Source organism: Carcharhinus amblyrhynchos, chromosome 11 (genome assembly GCF_965287045.1).
Source record: "Carcharhinus amblyrhynchos chromosome 11, sCarAmb.v2.hapA, whole genome shotgun sequence".
Lineage (NCBI taxonomy): Eukaryota > Metazoa > Chordata > Chondrichthyes > Carcharhiniformes > Carcharhinidae > Carcharhinus > Carcharhinus amblyrhynchos.
The window spans coordinates 25,404,598-25,427,212 of record NC_137334.1 but is presented as its reverse complement, the minus strand read 5'-3'; the positions used below and the strand labels follow the sequence as shown (position 1 = coordinate 25,427,212).

General features: G+C 45.3%; 1 non-coding gene across 1 annotated transcript; it reads right to left on the bottom strand.

The window, feature by feature from the left end:
* Positions 1–4,789: 4,789 nt before the first annotated feature.
* LOC145350415 (U2 spliceosomal RNA) lies at positions 4,790–4,978 on the bottom strand. The gene has a single exon (XR_013888197.1). It is a non-coding gene; the product is annotated as a U2 spliceosomal RNA (small nuclear RNA).
* Positions 4,979–22,615: the final 17,637 nt, after the last annotated feature.

Sequence of the window (22,615 nt, the reverse complement as noted above, 5' to 3'; positions counted from 1 at the left end):
GCTCAGCTGGATTCAGAAGCCAGTACCCAGTCCACATGTTCAATTCATGCTAAACCCTCAGGTGTTAAATGGCTGTGTGTGTGAAGACATTCCTTTGTTTCAGATTTTGCATGTGGAGAAATATTCAATCTGGTGAAGAAAATTCAAAGTGGAAATATAACAGAAGGCAAGAGTCAGATCATGTTATCCTTTCCTTTGAGAGATTCCGGGTGCAATTTTTCTTTTCCCGCCTAGATTATAATTGACCAGACAACTAGACAGAAAGAGCTTTCAGCAGCAGAATCCTATATTCATTCAAATATGACCATTGCTTCTATCTGCAAACTGCCTTATTACAGTACTACTTGAAGTATCATCCTTTCATAGAATTAACAGCCCACTTCTTCCAAACTTTCTTGATTTATAAGACATTTGTTTTTTACATTAAAATATGAAATTATTTGTTGTGATTATCTCAAGAGCTGAGTGAACGCACCTGAGTCCGTGCTGAGTATGAAAAGACGCCCATTGCCAAGATTTCTCCATTTTCCATCCACTTTTTCTTACTTGTTGACTCACTCTGTCACTTAAGTTTTACAGTTTATTTCATTTTAAAGGATAGGATCATTTTCACTTTGAAATAGTTTTGAATTAATTATGATGATAACATTGGGAGAAGCAAAATAAGGAATGGAAATAGATCTTTATTCAGCTGAATAAGATAATAATTAATACTATCTCAGCCTGAGATGACAGAGAGGACCTTGGTTTAATGTTTCAATGACTGAGCACTCAGTTTTGCAGTTAAGCATCAGCCTAAATTATAGTCTCAAACTCGGAACAATTAAAATTGCATTAGAGAGGGTGCAGACAGATTAATCAGGATCTTGCCTGGGCTGGAGCATTGTAGCTAAAAGAGGTTGTGTCACCTGAGTTGTTTTCCTTAGTAAGAAATCTCACAACACCAGGTTAAAGTCCAACAGGTTTATTTGGTAGCAAATGCCACCAGTTTTCGGAGCTCTACTCCTTCGTCAGGTGAATAGGAGTTCTTTTCACAAACAGGGCATAGAAAGACACCAACTCAATTTACAGAATAATGATTGAAATGCAAGTCTTTACAGCTAATCAAGTCTTAAAGGTACAGACAATGTGAGTGGAGAGAGCATTAAGCACAAGTTTAAGAGATGTGTATTGTCTCCAAACAGGACAGTTAATGAGATTTGCAAGTTCAGGCAAGTCTTTGGGGTTACAGATAGTGTGACGTGAACCCAGGATCTTGATTGAAGCCGTCCTCATGTGTGCGTAACTTGGCTATCAGTTTCTGCTCAGCGACTCAGTGCTGTCGTGTGTCGTGAAGGCCGCCTTGGAGAACGCTTACCCAAAGATCAGAGGCCGAATGCCCGTGACCGCTGAAGTGTTCGCCAGTATGAAGAGAACAGTCTTGCCTGGTGATTGTTGGGCGGTGTTCATTCATCCATTGTCATAGCGTCTGCATGGTCTCCCCAATGTACCAAGCCTTGGGACATCCTTTCCTGCAGCGTATCAGGTAAACAACATCGGCTGAGTTGCAAGAGTATGTGCCGTGTACCTGGTGGATGATTGATTTCCTTAGAGCAGAGAAGGTTGAGGGGGAACCTGATCAAGTTGTACAACATTATGAGGGACACAGGGCTGATAGGAAAGAAATTTTCCCCTCAGTAGTGGGGCCAATAGCCACAGGGCATAGATAGTTAGGGACAGGAGATTTAAAGGGGATTTGAAGAGAAACCTTTTCACCCAGAGGGGGCGGGAATCTGGAACTCATTGCCTGAAAGGATGTTGTGGGAACTTTCACAACAATTACGAGCACTTTAAACATCACTGCATACAAGGCTGTGCAATAAGGGGATAGAATAGATAGGTGCTTGGTGACAAGGACAGACATGATTGGCTGAAAGGCCTCTTTCTGTGCTGTAAATCTCTGAGAATCACAGAAATAAAGAGATACAAACAACTTTCCTAAATTCTTCGTGTTTATGGAGTTTTAGCTAAATGAGTATTTTTGATTTTAATTCAACAATGTGAAAACTGACTGCAATTAGGGTATCAACTCTGCACAATTTGCAACTTTTCATGAAATATTTTCAACTGTTGCCTTTTCACATCATGAAATGTTGAGTAGAACAGAAAGTACATGCTTAATCGCAGCATGATCGTGGCTCTTTCACACTTGTCTTTTTTTTGCATAAATATACTTTATTTATTAAATATCTGAAAGAATTTACAAACATTTCAAAGTGGCTACCACAAAGTACAATAATATTCAGGTTCTCTACATATCATGTTGCACTCTGAGTCAAAGAAACGTTGCAGACATTTCAAAATGGTCATTACAAATGGTGCAAAGGCAGTTATCTACATAAATCATGTTGCAGTCTGAGGTGCTTCAACACAATCGTGATACAGGTAGTATTCATTGTGTGCATTCAATGTGAGTCATACAGCCTGAGAGGATTCTGTACAATTCCACTCCCTTCAATTCATTATGGCTTAGTGATGTCTTAGTGACATTTTCCATTGCATCTCTGCAGCAGCTACCCCAAGCTTTAGTGCATCCTTCAAGCACATAGATCTGGACTTTGGAATGTGCCTGTCTGCAACACTCAGTCGGGGGCAACTTTTTTACTGGATCACTAACAAGTTTCGGGCAGACCAAAGAGCGTATTTCACCAAGTTGATGATCCTCCTGTCTATGGGTTTCCTGGCAACATGGGGTGGCTTCAGTAGGAAACCCCATTGACAGCAACATGACCAGAGAATCCCACCACAGTCGCCTCCCACTGTTGACAAACACACGACTGGGAGGCTGGAGAATCCCATCCTAGGTGTTTGTATACTGAAGATCTACACATTGCTTGGTGCAACCACACACAAAGGTCGACATCAGGATATGGGTGATGTTGGGCATGTTGTCCCCCTCCACCCCCCTTGGAGGTTTGTACATTGCGTGCCTATGAACACAGCCCATTTTTAACACCCGGATGAAGTGGAAAATGGCTCAGGTGATTGCACAATGCAGGAGTGAGAAATGTGCCAGACCTGCACCATATACAGCAACACTAGGGGTACCTCACATCTCATAGTCAGGTTCTTACCTTCAGTGGAGAGGGAGCTTTGCTCCCACACACCCAGTTTTGGTTCATTATACCTACCTATAGAAGTTCATAAAATTATGAGAGGTATAGATAAGGTGAACAGCTGTAAGCTTTTTCTCAGGGCAGAAATGACAATTACAAGCAGACACAAGTTCAAGATAAGGGGGAAAGGTTCAATGGAGATGTGTGGGGGAAGTATTTTTACATAGAGGGTGGTGAGGGCCTAGAATGCACTGCCAAGTGAGGTAGTTGAGGCAGTTACACTAGCCACATTTAAGACTTATCTTAATAGACATATGAACAAACGGGGAATAGAAGAATGTAAGCGGTTGGTCTAGGTAGGTAAATGTGATCAGAACATGCTGTTCCTGTGCTGTACTGTTCTTTGTTCTTACTCGCTCCCTGTAGTTTCTAACACATGCCTTGGTCCTTCCAAACCATATCCCCAGCTTCTTTCGGCCATCTGACCTGACAGTGAATGAGACAAGGGATCAAAAAGCCTCATTCACAAAGAGCATGACCTCACTGTTGTCGCAATTTACCTTGGCATCTGAAGCCAATTCGAACTGGTCACAGATGTTGAACAGTCTGTGCACCAACAGTGGATCTGAGCAGAAGATGGTGACATTTTCCATGCACAGGAAAAGAGCCACCACTGCTTGGGATCATCATTCCTCTTATGCCCAAATACTTCTTGATAGATGCAGCATAGGAGTCTATACATGCATACAGAAGAGGGAGGGCAGCCTTTCCTGGCCATAGATTTAATTTGAAAGCTAACTGATTCCCACCAATTGATTGAAACTGCGCTATTGACGTTTGTACAGAGCAGTTGGATCCAATTACGGATTCCCTCCTTGAACCCCATTTTGGACAGCACATCCATCATGTTGGTGTGCAATACTGTGTCAGAGGCCTTCTCCTGGTCCAGGATGATGAGGCAAGTACCCCTCATCTCTGTCCTGGACATAGGCAATCGTATCCCTGAGTAGTGGGAGGCTATCAGAGATCTTCCTGCCGGGTACAGAGCTGGTCTGGTCGGGATGGATCACTAACTTCAGAGCAGACCTGACCTGCTTGGTGATGACCTTGAACAGAACTTAATAGCCCACATTCAACAGTGAAATGGTTGCTCTGTTCATTCACAGATGCTGACAAACCAATTATGTGTTTGCATTCTCTGTTTTATTTAAGTTGGCATCAATTGCTTCTGTGTTTCTCTTTGACATTAGCAATTCTTATTGACATACAATATGAGTATATGCAGGGCTAATTATTTCTACGTGAACAGAGTCATTATTCTATTGTGGGATCCTCTGTATAGTTTGCCCAGTTAAAAGATTTCATTTTAAGGTATTTCTGCCTAACATAAGTAATTGAGCTACACTTTAAGCTAACTTAAACTAATTTGGCCACATCAGCTTGGAGTTCTGGGTTCAGCCTAGAATCTTAGCTGCATTTCCTGAAAGTAAGCTTGCTCAAAAGGTAAATAGTGCCACAGAAGCCAGTTGTTGATGCAGCTGTAGACTGCTTTGCCCAACATTGTAATAATATAAATATTCAGTTATATTGTAGACACAGATCAATGTTCAGCTTTTTTTTAATCCAGTTCAATCAAATCAAGTCCAATTCAGAGTCTCAATAAGCGAGACATTCCCGATCCAAGCTGACAAGACTTGATCTTCATGATCCAAGCTGATTGGAGTCGGCATAGCTCCTCCAAGGCTTGATCTCATTTGCATCTTAGCCAAAAGGCCGAGATGCCGCTTTTAAAAATTGCTTCAAATGAAGCTAACCTAATGACTTCAACCAAGTACAGCACGTTGATACTACACTTGATCTTAGCCAAAAGGCCAAGAAGCAATTGATGTTCAGTTAGTTCAATCCAGTCTATGTTCTGAGTCGTTCGATCTCAGTGCTGGCTTTGGCTGCTCTCTCTCTCTCCTTCTCGCTTAAATAATCCTTCCTTTGTTTTCTGTAAAATGCCTATAAAAGATGCTTAAATAAAGGAGTATTTACTTCGGACCAGTTGTGTTCAAGTTTATTCTGAGGAAATAAACAAACCCTTCAGTTCTGGCACCCAAACAGGAACAGCTAAAAGCCTTTGACTGAATCCAGGAAATTGACCCTACATCGCAACCCAGAGGTAAGGACTCCTCTTGTTTAAACGTCCTCGGTCAATTGTCTATGGTGTCCTCCCCTTTACGCTGTTAAATTCGGCACACTAGTTACCCTTGGCTCGACGCCCCAAATAGACATCTCGTTTCAGCAGTGTCTGTGATAAGTGACTCCAACCCGGCTAGGAAGTCTACAGCTTGAGACCTGTTAACCCTTTATAGCCATGACAGAAACCATAGAAACCATAGAAATCCTACAGTGCAGGAAGAGGCTATTCAACCCATCAAGTACTGTGTGCAGTTTTGGGCGCCGCACCTGCGCAAGGATATTTTGGCCTTGGAGGGAGTGCAGAGGAGGTTTACTAGGCTGATACCGGAGTTGAGGGGGTTGAGCTATGAGGAGAGGCTGAATAAACTAGGCTTGTACTCATTAGAGTTTAGAAGAATGAGGGGAGATCTCATTGAGACGTATAAGATGATGAATGGGATGGATAGGATAGAGGTGGAAAGACTCTTCCCGCTCAAAAAAGACAGTAGGACTAGGGGGCACAGCCTCAAGATAAAGGGGGGGCGGTTCAGAACGGAGTTGAGGAGGAACTTCTTCACTCAAAGGGTGGTGAATCTCTGGAATTCTCTGCCCGTTGAAGTGGTGGAGGCTGCCTCGCTAAATATTTTTAAGAAGCGGGTTGATGGGTTTTTGATAAGAGAGGGGATTAAGGGTTATGGGGAGAGGGCGGGAAAGTGGAACTGAGCCACGACAGATCAGCCATGATCTTATTGAATGGCGGGGCAGGCTCGAAGGGCCAGATGGCCTACTCCTGCTCCTATTTCTTATGTTCTTATGTTCTTATGTAAGTCTGCACTGACAACAATCCCACTCAGGCCCTATCCCCGTATCCCAATATATAGGGGGCAATTTAGCCAATTTGGCCAATCAATCTAACCCACACATCTTTGGACTGTGAAAGGAAACTGAGCACCCAGAGGAAACCCAAGCAGACATGTGGTGAATGTGCAAACTCCACACAGACAGTGACCCAAGCCAGGAATTGAACACAGGTCCCTGGAGTGTGAAGCAGCAGTGCTAACCACTATGCTATTGTGCCACGAAAAGTCAGACTGAAACTCCACAGAATCAGTTACAGACCACAGTTAAAAGAGTACCCACCTATTCTGTCAGAGGCTGAGATTCTGCAGCAATTAAGAGAGTATATAGAACATCAATTTGATTTGCCAAAAATCTGTACTGAGATTGAACAGAAGTATGGCACTTCCAAAGAACAATGGTCCTTGGATGAGATAATGAAGGTCTGGGGGAAACGACTCGCATGCAAGATGAGGAATGTCTACAATGGGATGAAATGGTGAAGAATTCCCAACACGGCTGGGACCTGACTAATGTAAAGAACCAATTAAAAGTGATTTACGAACAGTTGGAAAATAAAAAGCAGGAGTTAGAGAAGTTACAAACAGAATTTAAGGGATTTAAGACTGAAAACAAAACGCTTAAAGCTAAGAACAAAGATTTAAATAACCCTTTTTCAAAGAACTAGCCCTGTCTAAAGGAGTACATATCAGGTGAAGACCAGGTTACCCTAGCATGCAGCAGATAGGAAAGAAATGGTGAGATGTGCAGGAGCTCAAGGCTGCTTCAGAAGCAGACTTAGGGTCCTCTAGTGACTCTAGCAAAGACAGCGACACTGCAGAAGGGACCTTTAATGTAAGACTCGCACCCTTAAGGAGAGCCCGAGTCAAGATTAAGTCTGAGACAACCATGGCAGATGAGAAAACCATTACAGAGGGCCAGTACATTTACCACCAGTTACACAAATCAGCAGATCCGGAGAAAATTGATGAGTGGTCTAAAGAATTCCCACACCCTAAGAAAGGGGGCCTGAAGACCTGAGATCAATTAAACTGTCTCAAAGCCATCTACCAACTCCACCCATGGGATGGAGTTCAGATTATATCTGTAATGGTGCCCAGTTGAGCAGCAAAGCCACTACAACAAGAGGTGAAAACAGTGGTGAAAATGGATTGGGGAAAAATAGCGACTGGTGAACAGAAAGGTACTGGGAATATGACGAACGGTTTAGAGCTATGTGGACGGAATACTCGGGAATAGACAATGGTGGACCCGAAGAAATGGAACGCCAGTACTTTTGCTCCTATGAAAGCATTTGTCGCCAGCCTAAAGCCAGAGTTGGCGAAGATGGTAAAGTTACACAACCATGGGACAAAATCGGAACAACACCCGGAGTGTTGGTGGAGCAGTGTAACCAATAGATCTTGTCATGGGAGCTAAAGTCCGTAACCTGCAAGCAGGAAAGAGACCCAAGAATCCAGAAGGTCCCCGTAAAGGGAGGTTTCTGAGAAATGCCACTACTGCAAAAAGGTCACTGACGCAAGCTGATGGACATCAGGGACATCATCTGTCTCAGGATCGGTCTGAAGAGAAGTTTAGGCAGCACACTGCAGAGCAACAGGGTGTGTTGCTAGCCACAGCAAAAAACTAGAAGAGTCCTCACAGACCCCCTTCTTGTGCTGGTGGAACTGTGGGGAAAGGGATATATGCAACAATGAGGGTGGGCGATAGCGATCAAGATACAGACTGTCCCTTGGACACCAAAGCAGAATTAACCTGTTTAACCACTGAAATACAGAAGACATTTCTCCATGCGCGCAGATGATTAACAGCAACTGGGGCAAGTGGAGGTAAAGTGAAACTCCAGTGGACTAAACCCACTAGAATCCACCTCGATCCTCATGATGTGATTACTCAAACTTGGGTGGGACCGGTACAACAGGCCTTACTTGGAATGGTCATTCTGATTCAGCTAACCTCCTCTTTGGATTTTAAAGAGAGTAAAGTGATGTGGCCTATCAATCCTTTGAAAAACCTGAATTTTAAATGTCAGAATAAGAAATGAGAATTCCCATTCCAATGAGAAATATTCTGTTTTACAAGCAGATTATAAAAGATTGTGGCCTGTGCAGACTCGCACCTAATATTGAAAGGGAAGTTGGACAAGTTTCTAACGGCAGCTGAGATAACCAGATATTGGCCCGATATAAAAATGATTGCGGTCTGCTCCAGATGGAGCCAGCCTCATTTACCAGAAAACTACCACCCTGTACCAGACAGTACCTATCAGCCCGACATCTATCACCGGCATCCTACCAGTTACAGAACAACTGGAGATTCAAGGCATGTTAATCAAGACACATAGCATGTCTAACAGCCCTGTGTGGCCAGTAAAGAAATCAAATGGAACTTGGCATTTGACCGGTCAACTACAGAAAGGCTATTCACTATATTGATCAAAAAGCTCCTCTAGTCGCAGATCCCTCCTCCATCTTTAATAGCTTAACCCCAGAACATAAGTACTTTTCAGTCATCGACATGGCTAATGGATTTTGGTCAGTGCCATTTGCACCTGCTGTCCAAATATGGTTTGCCTTTACAATCCAGCAGCAACAGCATACTGATGTCAGGGGTAGGTTCTTTACCCAGAGGGTGGTGAGGGACTGGAATTCCCTGCCAGCTGCAGTTGTAAATGCGCCTAGTTTGGGGGCGTTTAAGAGATCTGTGGATAGGTTTATGGACGAAATGGGATTGGTTTAGATTAGTGAGTTAGTGTTTTTTTTTAAAAGCTGGTCGGCGCAACATCGTGGGCCGAAGGGCCTGTTCTGCGCTGTAATGTTCTATGTTCTATGTTCATACCTGGACCCGGCTAGCATAGGGGTTTCACAATAGCCCTATGTTATTTCGTATGGCCTTACAAAGTCATTTATGAGAACTACCTACATTGGCCTCCAAGGTTATTCAATATGTAGATGATATTCTGTGGCTTTAAATTAAGGGGGGGTAGTTATAGGACAGATGTCAGGGGTAGGTTCTTTACCCAGAGGGTGGTGAGGGATTGGAATGCCCTGCCTGCTGCAGTTGTAAATGCACCTAGTTTGGGGGCGTTTAAGAGATCCGTGGATAGGTTTATGGACGAAAAGGGATTGGTTTAGGTTAGTGGGTCATTGTTTTTTTTAACTGGTCGGCGCAACATCGTGGGCCGAAGGGCCTGGCCTGCGCTGTAGTGTTCTATGTTCTATGTTCTAACCTCTGACATGGAAGAACAACACACACAGGACTTATGCATCCTGCTGGATCACCTTCACCTGAAAAGACACAAGGCTAGCAATCACAAAGCACAGATAGTCCAAAGAAGATGGGACAGAACGTGGGGCAGAAGATTTCAGAGACAAAAAGAGAACTTACCCCCAGACAGGGCCATAGCCATTTGGACCACCAAAGCTCACTATGGTCCAAGAATTGAGATCCTTTTTGAGTCTATGCAACTTTAACGGAAGTTGGGTGGCCTCTTACACAAAGCTTACCCAACTGCTGACTGACCTTTTAAAAGGCAAACGGGACTCAAAGAAAACTATTACCCTCACAGAAGAGCAGAGGGAGGCTATCAGGAGCCTCAAAGATGCTTTGTGCACTGCACCAGCATTAAGGATCCCCAGAATGGAAAACCTTTCACCTTGTTGGTCCATGAAAAGGATGGATTTATGCCAGCTCTACTGAAACAGGAACATAGGGACCTGCAAAGACCTATTGGCTACTATTCAGCAAAATTGGATACAGTAGCCCTCGGATGGGGAAGTTGCCAAAGGGCCATGGATGCCACCTGTCGAGCCGTAATGGCCACTGCACCTGTTGTTCTGGATCAGAAGCTAGCTGTCAAGTACCCTCATACAGTCCATGCTTTGTTGTCAATGAACAGAGAGTATCGCAGGTCACAACAGCCCAGTGCACTCAGTAGACAGCGTTTCTGGAGGCCACAAGCTCCATTTTGTCTGGGCTGGTCCTGTTAACCCTACTTGTATGAGTATAAAGAAGGCCATGATTGTGTGAAACTTCTAAAGGAAACAGATGAAGCTGCTCTAGCAACGGAGGACCCTCTGTCCAACCCAGATCTCATTCTTTTTATGATGGCTCTTCCTATGTTGACAATGGTGTCAGAAAAGCCGGATGGGCAGTTGCTACTATACATGATGTTGTGGCAAAAGACTGTCTACACTCAGGAAAGTCAGCTTAGCAAGCTGAACTGCGAGCCTTGGCAGAAACCTGCCAGCTAGCGGAGGGACAACGGCCAATAATTATACAGACTCATGGTACACCTTTGGAGACGCCACAACTTTCGACAGTTATGGTGGAAATGGGGTTTCATCACTGCAGTAGGTACACTGCTGGGAGGGAAGTCTGAGACTTGCTGGAGGCCATACAGTTGCCCGGGAGGTATCCATTTTGAAATGCAAAGCCCATATGAGGGAAAACAAGTCAGCTATATATCTCTCCCTCCATATCAAAGATAGAAAAACGTTTTGGTCATTATGGATCCCAGTGAGGCAGTCCACTGCCAAACACACAGCCAAGGTTTTGCGTAAGAACTACATTTCCAGATGGGGAATCATGAACAATATTGACTCCGATCAGGAAACCCACTCCACAGGTGCTGTCTGTAAGGAGGTCTGTAGACTGTTAAACATCACCTGGAATTTACATTGTCCTTACCATCCACAATCAACTGGACAAGTGGAGTGAATGAACGGAGCTCTGAAAGATCGACTTGTTAAATACCACTAAGAAGGGACACCATGGCCCCAGGCACTACCAATAATCTTATGTAGTATTAAAGCAACCGTAAATAGGACCACAGGCCTGAGTCCATTTGAAGTAATATCCGGAAGACCAATGTCATTGGTCTTTTGCGAAAAGGCGATTGCCATTTGGCGACTGACACTTTGTTGGACTATTGTAAAAATCTGACAAATGTTATCAATTCTGTTTCCCAACAGATGGCCGCAGAATGGAGAGTTCACTAGTTTACTATCAAATAAATCGGTTGGACTAAAACCTGGTATCGTCAGACTTTTTACTGTGTTTACCCCAGTCCAACGCCGGCACATCCACATCATGACAAATGACATAGGCAGAAAGAGCAGGGAGGTCCTGCAAGAACAATTTAGGGAGTTAGGTAGTAGGCTAAAAAACCTCTAGGGTAGCAATCTCTGGATTGCTCCCCATGCCATGTGCTAGTGAGGCTAGGAACAGGGAGATAGTGCAGCTGAACATGTGGCTAAAGAACTAGTGCAGGAAGATTTCAGGTTCATGGATAACTTAGAAAGGACGGAATCTGTATAAGGAGGTCGGGTTACACCTCAACTGGAGGGGCATCAATATTCTGGCTGGGACATTTGCTAGCATGGTTCAGGTGGGTTTAAACTAATGTGGCAGGGGAGTGGAATCAGAACAGGTCAACAAGTGTAGAGACTGGGGATGAGCATGGGGCTACAGCAGGACAACCTAAGAGGAAGAGCAATCTCAGGGAGGATGAACTCAGTGGGCCCGGAGGTCTGGAGTGCATCTGCTTAAATGCAAGGAGCGTAACAGGCAAGACAGATGAACTTAGAACCTTAATACATGCACAGAACTTGGGTGTGGTTGCAGTGATAGAAACTTGGTTAAAAAAAGGACAGGTCTGGCAGCTGAATATTCCAGGGTATAAGTGTTTTTGGCAAGACAGAGGTGGGGGAATAGCAATACTGGTTAGTGAGCCTATTGCGGCGGTACAGAGGGTGGACAATTTGGAAGGATCATGTAACGAGACACTCTGGGTAGAGCTCAGAAACAGGAAGGGCGCAGGCCTCCTTTTGAAGAAGTTGAAGAACAGATATGTAAGGAGATTCTGGATAGGTGTAGAAAAAATAGGGTTGTTGTAATGGGAGACTTTAATTTCCCTCATATAGACTGGAAATCCCTTAGGGCTGGGGGTCTGGATGGAGAGGAATTTGTAAAATGTGTCCAGGAAGGTTCTTTGGAACAATATGTTGACATTCCTACTAGAGAGGGAGCTGTACTGGATCTAGTACTGGAAAATGAACCCAGTCAGTTCATCAAAGTTTCAGTGGGGGAACATGTGGTGAACAGTGACCACAATTCTGTAAACTTTCGGATAGTCATGGAAAAGGATGAGTGTTGTCCTATGGGTAAGGTGCTGAATTGGGAAAAGGCTAACTACAGTTGGATTAGACAGGATTTGGTGGCTGTTGACTGGGAGAGGCTGCTCGAGGGTAAATCCACATCTGGCATGTGGGAGTCTTTTAAGAAGCAGTTGATAGGAGTGCAAGACAGTCATGTGCCTGTAAGAAGGAAGGACAGGAAAGGTAGGGCTCGAGAGCCTTGGATAACCAGAGAAATTGTGAGTCTAATCAAAAAGAGGAGAGAGGCATACATATGGTCCAGGCAGCTAAAAACAGAGGAAGCACTGAAGGACTACAGAGAAAGTAGAAAAGAACTCAACAGGGAGTTAGAAAGGCAAAAAGTAGTTACAAAATGTCCTTGGCAGACAGGATTAAGGACAATCCCAAGGCATTTTATAATAGGTTAGGAACAAGAGGGTTGTCAGAGAAAGAGTCGGGCCTCTCAAGAACAAAGGAAGGGAATTATGCTTAGAACCCAAGAAGTAGGTGAGATCCTAAATGAATAATTTCTATCAGTATTCACAAAGGAGGGGAACACATTGGTAGTGTCTCATAGGGATGTGTAGACCTGTTAGAATAAATCACAATTACAAGGAAAGATGTGTTAGGTGTTTTAGAAAGCATTAAGACAGACAAATCCCCAGGGCCAGATGGCATCTGCCCTAGATTACTGAGAGAGACAAGAGATGAAATTGCTGGGTCTCTAAAAGAAATCTTTGTTTCTTCATTGGACACAGATGAGGTCCAAGAGGATTGAAGGAGAGCAAATGTGGTCCCGTTACTTAAGAAAGGTAGCAAGGATAACCTGGATAATTATTTATTGGCCAGTGAACTTGATGTCTGTGGTAGGGAAATTGTTGAAGATTCTTAGAGATAGGATCTATGCACATTTAGAACAGAATAGTCTCATTAGCGATAAACAACATGGTTTTGTACAAGGGAGGCCGTGCCTCACAAATTTGGTTGAGTTTTTTGAGGAGGTGACAAAAACAATTGACAAGGGAAGGGCCGTGGATGTCCTCTACATGGATCTTGGTAAAGCATTTGACAAGGTCCCTCATGGCAGGCTGGTGCAAAAGGTTAAATCACATGGGATCAAGTGTGAATTAGCTAGATGGGTGGAGAACTGGCTTGGCCATAGAAGACAGAAGACAGTAGTGGAGGGGTCTTTTTCTGATTGGAGGTCTGTGACTAGTGGTGTTCCGCAGGTACTAGCACCTCTGCTGTTTGTGATATATATAAATGGTTTGGAAGAAGATGTAGCTGGTTAGTAAGTTTGTGGACAACACAAAGATTGTGGATAGTGATGAACATTGTCAGAGAATACAGCAGGATATAAATAGACTGAAAAATTGGGCAGAGAAATGGCAGATGGAGTTTAATCCAGATAAATGCGAAGTGATGCATTTTCGTAGATCTAATGCAGGGGGGAGCCAAACAATAAGACAGAACCATCAGGAGTATAGACACACAGAGGGATCTGGGTGCGCAAGTCCATAGATCCTTAAAGATGGCAACTTAAGTGGAAAAGGCGGTGAGGAAGGTATATGGCATGCTTGCCTTCATTGGACACAACATAGAATATAAAAGTTGGCATATGATGTTGCAGTTATATAGAACGTTGGTTAGGCCACATTTGGAATACTGCGTCCAGTTCTGGTTGCCACACTACCAGCAGGATGTGGAGGCTTTGGAGAGAGTGCAGAAAAGGTTTACCAGGATGTTGCCTGTTATGGAGGGCCTTAGGTATGAGGTGAGATTGAGTAAACTAGGGTTGTTTTCCCTGGAAAGACAGAGGTTGAGGGGCAACCTAATAGAAGTTTATAAAATTATGCAGGGTATAGATAGGGTGAACAGCCGGAAGCTTTTTCCCAGATCGGAAATGACAAACACAAAGGGTCACAAGTTCAAGGTAAGGGGGGCAAGGTTCAACATAGATATGCGGGGGGACATATTTTACACAGAGGGTGGCAGCGGCCTGGAATGTATTACCAAGCAAGGTGGTTGAGAGGCAAACACGCTTGGATCATTTACCTAGATAGCCACATGAGCAGACTGGGAATAGAGGGATACAAACGGATGGTCTAGTTAGGAATACATGATTGGTGCAGGCTTGGAGGGCTGAAGAGCCTGTTCCTGTGCTGTATTGTTCTTTGTTATTTGCCACCTGCACATATTAAATATAATTAACAGTCGCATTCTCCAATGGAGCCATTTTCCAAGTATTAGGGGCAATCTTATGACATCATTGCGCACATTTTTTGGAGACATGAGGCCATAAAATCAGGAGTGAGTGGACGAATGGGAATGGCACCCATTTTTGCAGATATTCCCATCGTACCCAAAAAAAGACACACTGTGGAAGTTGCCCAAGTGAGCGAGACATCAATTTGTATGTTTTTGTATACATCTCTATATAATTAATGCAGTTCACTCACAATCGTCCCTTGTCACCTTCCTTAACAACCTCATTCTGGGCAACTGAAACTGGAGAATAAAACAGCTACCCTATAAAAGTCTACTGAAGGTGCAGCACTGAGGGTGTGCGAGGAGGTAGCTTTCTCGGTCCACAGGGCCCCATGCTGTGGGGAGATATTCGGGGGTGTCTAGGGGGAGGGAAGCAGCAGCATAGTGGCAGTGCTGAACCTCTTGGGGTCTGTGAGGCAACGCTGGCTGGGGCCAGTACTGCTGAGGTTCTAGGGGTATTGGAAGGAGTGCGGGGGATTGGAGCAGGAATGGGGGGTAGCTGGTTAGAGACCCTAATAATCTATTCTCTGTATGTCTTCCCCAACCAAACCCAATCCCCATCTCCAGATTATAGAATAAGGTTTGCAATGGAATCAATAGATGTTGCGGTTCTTTTTGTGGCTGGTGCTGCTACTGCTGAGAAGGAGGAATTACAGGCATTGCAAAGGCAACCAGATTACAGCCTGCAGCAGGAGAATGGGAGATGGCCACCAATCAGCCCAAGGGGTGGGGGCCAAGTGAGTGAGAATACAAATACGCCGGTAGTTATGGACGTGAGTATCCTTGAACAATTGTTGGATAATGTGTGCTGCCACAGGCTTCAGCTCCTTGAGGAGACAATGCGGCACCTGTGCCACGTCCTGCAGGACTTGGCATCTCGGGGTTCAGGAGGACACCTATTCCTGGTGGTAGTGAAGGTCACGGCACCTGGTTCTTCCAGGGCACCAGCGAGGACCTCTGTGGGATCTCTCAATCCTCCATCCACAAGTATGCACAAGTAGTGAAGGAGGCCACGTTTGCCCAGGCTGGGCAGTACATGTCAACCTGGGCAAGGCCCAGCAGGAAGCCACGGCTGCAGGATTTGTCACCATTGCAGGAATGCCCAATGTGCATGTCTGCACACACATCACCTTAAGTCCCCTGACCAGGACTCAGAATGGATTAACAGGCATGGGTTCCACTCGCTGATAATGTAGCTAGTGTGCAACCACCAGGTGCAGATCATGTACTTGGTGAAGTACATGAAAGCTTCATACCGAGGAGCTCAGACATCCCCAAAGGATTAGAGGAACAATCCAGGCTTCAGGGATGGCTCATGGGGCGCGTGGGATACCCATTCAGGATTTGGTTGATGATGCCAGTGTGGAGGCCAATGACTGAGGTGGGGACCCACATTGAGGCCCACATTGCCACCCAGTCAATCATTGAGAGGTATGTTATAGGAGAGGAGAGGTCACCCTGTTGGGAGTCTTTTATAGACCTCCTAAAAGTTCTAGAGAGGTTGAGGAAAGGATTGCGGAGACGATCCTGGTTAGGAGTGAAAGTAATAGGGTAATTGTTATGGGGGATTTTAACTTTACTAATATTGATTGGAATTGTTATAGCTCTAGCTCGTTAGAGGGGTCAGTTTTTGTACAAAGCGTGCAGGAGGGTTTTTTGAGTCAGTATGTAGATAGGCCAACTAGAGGTGAGGCTATATTGGATTTGGTGCTGGGAAATGAGCCAGACCAGGTGCTAGACTTGGAAGTTGGTGTGCATTTTGGTGATAGTGACCACAATTCGGTTACGTTCACCTTAGTGATGGAAAGGGATAGGAATGAACCTCGGGCTAGTGGTTTTAGCTGGGGGAAGGGTAATTATGAGGCTATTAGGAGAGAATTAGGAAGCATAGGTTGGACTAGGAGATTACAGGGACTGGGAACGTCTGAAATGTGGAGTTTTTTCAAGGAGCAGCTACTGCGAGTCCGTGATAGGTATGTCCCTGTCAGGCAAGGAGGAATTGGTAGGGCTAGGGAACCGTGGTGCACCAAAAAAGTTTTTTCGTTGGTTAAGAGGAAAAAGGAGGCTTATGTTCGGATGAGACGTGAGGGCTCGGGTAGTGCACTAGAAAACTTTAGATTGGCTAGGAGGGAGTTGAAGAGTGAGCTAAGAAGGGCTAAAAGAGGACATGAGAAGACTTTGGCTGATAGGGTTAATGAGAATCCTAAGGCGTTCTATAGGTATGTTAAGAACAGAAGGTTGGTTAGGGCAAGATTAGGGCCAGTTATAGACAGCAGAGGGAAGTTATGTGTGGAACCGGAGAAGATTGGAGAGGCATTGAACCAATATTTCTCTTCGGTGTTCACGCAAGGGGACATGGATATAGCTGAGGAGGACACTGGATTGCAGGGGAGTAGAATAGACAGTGTTGCAGTTGATAAGGAGGATGTGCTAGATATTCTGGAGGGTCTGAAAATAGATAAGTCCCCTGGTCCAGATGGGATTTACCCCAGGATTCTCTGGGAGGCAAGAGAAGCGATTGCAGAGCCTTTGGCTCTGATCTTCAGGTCGTCGTTGGCCTCTGGTATAGTACCGGAAGATTGGAGGTTAGCGAATGTTGTCCCATTGTTTAAGAAGGGGAACAGAGACTTCCCCGGGAATTATAGACCGGTGAGTCTCACTTCTGTTGTGGGCAAGGTTTTAGAAAAAATTATTCGGGATAGGATTTATAGTTATTTGGAGAGTAAAGAATTGATTGGAGATAGTCAGCATGGTTTTGTGGCGGGTAGGTCATGCCTTACTAACCTTATTGAGTTTTTTGAGAAAGTGACCAAAGAGGTGGATGGGGGTAAGGCAGTGGATGTGGTGTATATGGATTTTAGTAAGGCGTTTGATAAGGTTCACCATGGTAGGCTTCTGCAGAAAATGCAGATGTATGGGATTGGGGGTGATCTAGGGAATTGGATCAGGAATTGGCTAGCGGATAGGAGACAGAGGGTGGTGGTTGATGGTAAATATTCATCATGGAGTTCGGTTTCGAGTGGTGTGCCTCAGGGATCTGTTTTGGGGCCACTGCTGTTTGTAATTTTTATTAATGATCTGGATGAGGGTATAGTTGGGTGGATTAGTAAGTTTGCTGATGACACCAAAGTCGGAGGTGTGGTAGATAGTGATGAAGGGTGTCATAGTTTGCAGGAAGACTTAGACAGGTTGCAGAGCTGGGCCGAGAGGTGGCGGATGGAGTTTAATGCGGAGAAGTGTGAGGTAATTCACTTTGGTAGGAATAACAGATGTGTTGAGTATAGGGCTAACGGGAGAACTTTGAATAGTGTGGATGAGCAGAGGGATCTAGGTGTATGTGTACATAGATCCCTGAAAGTTGGGAGTCAAGTAGATAAGGTTGTTAAGAAGGCATACGGTGTCTTGGCGTTTATTGGTAGGGGGATTGAATTTAGGAGTCGCAGCGTCATGTTGCAACTGTACACAACTCTGGTGCGGCCGCAGTTGGAGTACTGTGTGCAGTTCTGGTCCCCACGTTATAGGAAGGATGTGGAGGCTTTGGAGAGGGTGCAGAGGAGGTTTACCAGGATGTTGCCTGGTATGGAGGGGAGGTCCTATGAGGACAGGCTGAGGGATTTGGGGTTGTTTTCGCTGGAAAGAAGGCGGCTAAGAGGGGATCTTATTGAAACATATAAGATGATTAGAGGTTTAGATAGGGTGGATAGTAATAGCCTTTTTCCTCTGATAGAGAAATCTAGCACGAGGGGGCATGGCTTTAAATTAAGGGGTGGTAGTTATAGGACGGATGTCAGGGGTAGGTTCTTTACCCAGAGGGTGGTGAGGGATTGGAATGCCCTGCCTGCTGCAGTTGTAAATGAGCCTAGTTTGGGGGCGTTTAAGAGATCCGTGGATAGGTTTATGGATGAAAAGGGATTGGTTTAGGTTAGAGGGTCATTGTTTTGTAACTGGTCGGCGCAACATCGTGGGCCGAAGGGCCTGTTCTGCGCTGTAATGTTCTATGTTCTATGTTCTATGTTCTATGTTAGGCTCCTCAAGATGCGCATTTGGTGTCTGGACCACTTTGGCAGGGCCCTCCAGTACAGCCCTGTTAAAGTGTTCCACATGATGGTGTCTGCTGTGTGCTCCACAACTTGGCACAGCAGCAGGGGGACTTTCTGGAAGTGGAGGGGGAGGGTGACCTACTGGGCATCGCTGCGGAGGAGACAGCCCAGGAGGATGTGGAGGAGGACGATAACAATGACAGCAATGACCAACCATGCAATGGAGGACAGGGGACGGGCGGCAAGGGTTCAGTATGCCAGGACAGCGAGGGAGGCCCTCATTGCTTCCAAGTTCGCCAACAAGGGAACGTGTGGTACAACAGCTGGAAACCAATCCCCCCCAATAACACTAGCCATTCTCTCACACCATGGTAACACCAGGGTGATGGGCCTGGGTAGGCCATGTTGCAGGCAGGAGTGTGATGACGGACTCACTATGCAGAGCACTGAGATGGTGCCCTGTTGCAAACAAGTCTGAAATCTGCATGCATACTGGCACCTGGGCCCACATCTGGTCAGCAGGGGGAGGTTGGGGAACACGCGCTACCACTGTAGGGCTTTGGGATGGGTGGGGGGAGGTAGTATCTAGTGTCTGTTTGGTTGTGGGGATGCCATGGCAGCTTCAGTGACTCAGTGGCCCTGCATGGCACTGGGAACTGGCATTGATGGTTTCGAGCCCCTGTATTGTAAATGCAGTGATGGATAAGCAACATGTGCCTGAAGTTGGGGATCGCAGTAGCGGGGCGCTGAGCGCCCACCCCCATGTACATCGACGTTTAGATCCCCTCTGGCTAAGGTCAGGGTACGGTCATCCCTGATGGAGGATAACCAGAGACAGATTAGTCACAGCTGTGGGGTGCAATTACATTTATTTTTGTCATTAATTACAATAACTCCAAGTGCTCATACTTAACAACTGCTCGTGAAACCTAACTGTGCCTAATTCCCTTAACCCAGATGTACACACCTTCGCCTGTGCTCTCTTAGTGACCCGACAACTTCTTAACCTTCGTGGCCTACCACTACGTCTATGTCCCCATTAGAGATGAAAGCGGTCAGTTGTGATGCTCATGGCCTGTGATGCTCATGGTGGGCATCCCCTGGAGGGCCCAGACAAGGAGAGTCACGGTCGGCTTTCTGGTCAGGAACATATCCATGCCACTCTCTTCACCCTGCAGTCCTTGAGATGCACGAGAGTCGGGGGTGAGGTTGTGGTGGGAAAGAGAAGGCATAGGGACAGCCACAGTCTCTCGGGTGGAAGACTCTGGCATGGGCTGCAGCCCTTCCTCCTTCTTTGGGGTGCTAATGGGTCCCTGGGTCAATCCATGGGATGGTAGAGCTTCTGGACTGAGTTCCAAAAGCTCCAGCATCACCTGGTCCTGCCAGTCCTGGAAGTCCAACTGCCTTTGCCCCATGGTGTGTGAGTCCTCGCTGTTGGCTCTCTAAGTCTGGGGCACCTGTCAATGGTAGCAGCAAGTATCCTCTGAGGCTGGGCCACGCTCCGCAGCTGCTCAGTCATGACCTGCTGTGAATGGGCCATGCTCTCAAGAGCTGCAGCCATAGCCCACTGTGTCTTCACACTGTCTCCCTGGGTTTCCTGCAAGCTCTCAGCCATGGACTGCAGAATCTCAATAAGACTGTGTGCTTGTACTGTGGCCCACTGTGACTCAGCCGTGGCCCTCAGGGAGTCCGCCATAGCCTGCTGTGACTTGGCAATGGCCTGCTCTGACTCAACAATGGCTTGAACCCTACCTCTCAGTGATAATTTCCTGCTCCAGGCTTTCCACTATGGACGCCACCTTTGCAGTGTTGGCCTGGGAACCTCGCAGGACATTCGGACTTCTCCCAACAATCTCACAGTTGCTGCTGCATGATTGGCATCCCCTCCTGCATTCCTTCGCTCTGTTGTTGCATCTCCAGCAGCTAAGGAAGAAGTAATTGCAGTAGCCCAACATCTGGCATGGGGACAGCTGAGTCCTTGCCTCCGGCAGGCTTTGCATGCCAGAGTTCCCTCCTCCACCCAATGTACATCAACAGATGTGTTGTGCACATCACAGAATGACCCAGAAGCCTCACAACTAATTTAGTTCATCAAGGTGATAGTCTCTGGGGTGGTGAACTGTGATGTTGAAGCCTGTCTCGAGAAGTAAGAGGCAGAAGCACATATTAACAAACACACCTAAATCATACCTTAATGGTAGAGCATTGGGGAAAGTTATAGAACAAAGAGATCTTGAGGTACAGGTTCATAGTTCCTTGAAAGTGAAGTCACACATGGAAGAGTGGTGAAGAAGGCATTCAACATGCTTGGTTTCATTGGTTAGAACATTGAATACAGAAGTCTTGTTGAAGTTGTACAAGACATTAGTAAGGTCATACTTGGAATATTGTGTGCAGTTCTGGTTGCCCTATTATAGAAAGGATATTATTAAACTAGAAAGAGTGCAGAAAGATTTACTAGGATGCTACTGGGACCTGATGGTTTGAGTTATGAGGAGAGGCTGGATAGACTGGGGCTTTTTTTCCCTGGAGCATAGGAGGCTTAGGGGTGGTCTTATAGATGTCTACAAAATAATGAGGGATATAGATCAGCAAGATTTTCTTAAAGGTAGGGGAGCCTAATACGAGAGGGATAGGTGAGAGGGGAGAGATACAAAAGGGTCCAGAAGGGCAATTTCTTCACTCAGAGGGTGGTGAGTGTCTGGAACAAGCTGCCAGAGATAGTAATAGAGACAGATACAAGGCATTTAGACATCTACATGGACAAGATGGGTATACAGGGATATGGGCCAAATGTGTGCAATTGGGACTAGCTTAGTGGTTAAAAAAAGGACAATGGACAAGTTGGGCCAAAGGGCCTGTTTCCATGCTGTAAATCTCTATGACTCTAATCAGAATGAAAATTATAACCATGAAAAATAAAAATATATTTTATTGACCAAGTTGTCATAATAGGCTGCGGTCGTGCCTCTAAGGAAAATTATTTTAAAAATTTAAAGAATATTAACTGACAAAAACCGACCCTTTGATTATGCACTAAGGGTGTTAACCTTTCCTTGTTAACCAAACATTTAACTGATAGTTCAGTAGATGGTTGAACTAACCTGTTCATCAATACAACCAAAACAAAAATCAATCTGGATATGCAAATCTGAAATTAAAACTCAGAATACTGGAAATTCTGCAACAGTGGAGAGTGAAATCGAGTTAATGTTTCACCATGAAGTCAGGCATAAAGATACCACTGGGGCAAAGAGACCTTCCAACAGCTTCACCTTTCATCTCCTCTCCCAGGCTCCTGCATTTTCTTTAATTATTCAATAATTTAACAATGCAACCATCTTGGTATACTGCTATAATAAAAACTGAACATGTTGGAAAAGCTCAACAGAGTCCAACTGACTCGTAACATTAACTGTGGCCAGGATTCTCCAATCTTGTTCAGCCTGCCACCACTGCCAGTGACAACAAAGAATTTGGCACTCAACCAAAACTCCATACACTGCTGTAGGATCAGAGAGTCCCAGCCATGGGCAAGGTCAGAGAATTCTGTCCTCTGTTTCTCTTTCCAGATGCTGGCAGACATGTTGAGTTTATCCAGCATTTTCTGTGCAGGTCTCATGTAACAATCATGCCTGGGGTGAGATATTCCTGTCCTTCCCACTGGCAGGATCTTCTGGTACTGATGATGGCGCACATTGCTGCAGGTGTCCCACGGCATGAGGTGCCGTGAAACATATTGTGGGGAGGAGGGGCTGGTGGGGCAGTGAATCCCGTCCATTAACTCTGTTCCTTTCCACAGGTGCTGCCAGGACTGCCGAGTTTTTCAGCATTTTCTGCTTTTTTATTTCAGACTTCCAGCAGCATTTGGCTTTTATTTTGATACACTACCATTTCTGTGTTGAGGTGGGATATATCTAGTTGCACATCAACTCAATAGTAAACCTTTGGACTTGGGATGATGGCCTAACTCTATTCGAGGTAATAGATGTGTGACCAAACCCAAGAGATAAATTAACACTGCCCTGAGGTACACAACGAGCTGTTTTATGGT